General features: G+C 50.1%; 1 protein-coding gene and 1 pseudogene across 2 annotated transcripts in view; one reads left to right on the forward strand and one right to left on the reverse strand.

The window, feature by feature from the left end:
• LOC101344502 (glutathione S-transferase Mu 1-like) overlaps window positions 1–2676 on the forward strand; it is a 34377-nt gene that overhangs the window by 12937 nt on the left and 18764 nt on the right. The window lies entirely within an intron of this gene.
• LOC105756874 (glutathione S-transferase Mu 1-like) overlaps window positions 1988–2676 on the reverse strand; it is a 5365-nt pseudogene continuing 4676 nt past the window's right edge.

Consider the following 2676-nt stretch of genomic DNA (forward strand, 5'->3'; position numbering starts at 1 on the left):
ATCTGGCCAAACCCCAGTAAGACTTTTCCCCAAATTGTCTCTTGGCTATGGGCCAAGTCTGAAGGCTGCACCTTAACCAGGCCCCACTCTACAATCTGGCCACGTTTTGAGGAATCTGCTTAGCCACGTGGTTCTCCAATGCGTCCTGCTCCTTTGTGGAGGACCTGATAGAAATGCCCACACCACCTCCTGACCACCTAGATCTGCTACCCCTTGGCTCAGCAAACAAGGACAGCCCATCTCAGGTCAAGCTTTCCAAGCAGCAGCTAGAGCTTATAACCACTTGTCATGGATTGAATGGTATCCCCTAAAAATGTGTGTCAACCTGGCTAGTCCATGATTCCCAGTATTGTGTGATTGTCCACCATTTTGCCATCTGATATGAATTTTCCTATGTGTTGTAAATCCTACCTCTATGACGTCAATGAGGCAGAATTAGAGGCAGTTATGTTAATGAGGCAGGACTCAATCTACAAGATTAGCTTGTGTCTTAAATCAATCTCTTTTGAGATATAAAAGAGAGAAGCGAGCAGAGACATGGACCTCATACCACCAACAAAGTAGTGCCAGGAGAAGAGCACATCCTTTCGACCGGAGTCCCTGCGCTGAGAAGCTCCTCGACCAGGGAAGATTGATGACAAGGACCTTCTCCCAGAGCTAACAGAGACAGAAAGCCTTCCCCTGGAGCTGGCGCCCTGAATTCGGACTTCTAGGCTCCTATACCATGAGAATAAATTTTTCTTTGTTAAAGCTATCCACTTGCAGTGTTTCTGTTATAGCAGCACTAGATAACTAAGACACCACTTAGGCAAGAAAGAGCTAGTGGCTCCTTCCCCCAGACATGTTGATTTAAAATCTTGGGAACTTTATGGTATTTCTTGATGGCAGAGATAACTGTCTCCAGAGCTTTATATCCCAATCATGACTGGAACGTTCTCCCGGCCCTCACCTAGAGATAATTCTGTCAAGTTTCCAACTTTTATTGAATATTTACTGCGTGTCAGGTACTGTGATAGACATCAGATATAAAAAGTCAAATAAGACATAGATTCTCTCCTCCATGAAATTATGTTCTAGTTGGGCAGAAAAAAACAAGTAAAACAACAGTTACAACACCGTGGGATATATGCTGTTGAGATTTATTATGGGAACAGGAAGGAGGGGCATCTGGATCATCTCTGGGCATCTCTTCCAGGAGGGTGACAGAAGGTAGTCCCCCAGGATGCAACACCCTATGGACTGCTCAGTCCCTTCCCCAGCACCCCGGCACCCTCAGAACCACACACACAGGTTCTCATGGACTCGATGAAAGCTGAATGAATGAGGGCGTAGGCTCAGAAGGGGCTTCCCTTCTATAGAGATCCTCATGGTGAGGGACAGAGGGACACGGGGAGGAGACAGAAATGAGCAAGAAACCTTATAACCCTCCCCATACACACACATCACCATCCACCCAGCCCCTCCCTTGGACATCAGAGGACAAAGGGAAGACATCCTCTCCTCCAACCACCACCACCACCAGAGTTAGTCCTGTGTCCTGGTAGGCAGGAGAACAAGACATAGCAGGTGTAGCTCAGCCTTCACCTAGGGATCAGACAGGATTAGGGCAGGGACCATGGGAGCAGGGCCCACATACCAGCCACACTAGTCTCTCAGGGCAGAGAGCTCAGGGCTGAGCCCTACAGGCTGGGGTAAGCGAGCTCCTCTGAGAAAAAGCAGCACTGAGGGAAAGGTGGTCTGGTTGGCTTCAGTGCAGGGATAAGAGAGGTCATGAGGGGCAAGTGGGAGCTGAGGCTTTAAAGGGCCTGGATGGGATGAGGTTGAGGTGGAGAAAAGAAGGCAAATAAGTCCTTGGGGGAGGAGAATGGAATGAAAAGGAGGGAAAGGAAGGAGAGGGATGGTGCTGGGGGTGAGGGCAGGCATTATCCTAGCCTGGGGCAGCAGGCACAGGGCTGGCTCCTGCTCCCATCTCCTGGATTTACAGACCCTACTTATTGCCCCATATGGCTGGCTTTGTATAGAAAGGTCTTGGGAGGAAGTGGCTGGACTTCGTGTAGGCAGAGATCCTCTTCAGGCCCTGAGGGTAGAGAAAAAAGTTCTGAGATCAGGGTCTGCTGCCAAGCTGGGGGCTCTAACACACTCTACTACATGCACATCCAGCTCATGGGACTCTGCAACAGTCCTTCCATCTGGGGTGAGTATTGGGGCATAAGACTGTCTTCCTGTGGGCCTGGCCAGGTAAATTAACTCCTCCAATTTCCTTTCATTCCTTATCTTAAAAAGAGCTCCCATCTGTGGAGACCCCCTACTGCGCTAGGTGCTTTATATCCATTAGAGATTATAACACAGGATTAGAAAATCCTCCCAACTACCCTTCCTCCTGCTCAGCAGGTTGTCAGACAGGGCTGGAATTCAGCCTGGGTCTGCCTCTCCCCGGTCCTGGGCTCTTTCTGCTGCACACCTTCCCCTCCCCCACAGGAGGACATTTCACCCCAGGTGAACAAACATTCTCCCTTTGCAGAGGGAGGATCCTGGGTCCCAGTGCTCCTCCCCAGGGTTTGCTCAGAGAATGGGGCCTAAGCACGACAAAAGGGCTCAGAACATGCCTGGGCAGCCTGCAAGAGAGGTCAGGATCGCACGAATGACTCCACAAATCTGGGTGCAGGTTGACAGGGG

This window comes from Trichechus manatus, unplaced genomic scaffold, assembly GCF_000243295.1.
Source record: "Trichechus manatus latirostris isolate Lorelei unplaced genomic scaffold, TriManLat1.0 scaffold00204, whole genome shotgun sequence".
In the NCBI taxonomy this organism is placed as follows: Eukaryota; Metazoa; Chordata; class Mammalia; order Sirenia; family Trichechidae; genus Trichechus; species Trichechus manatus.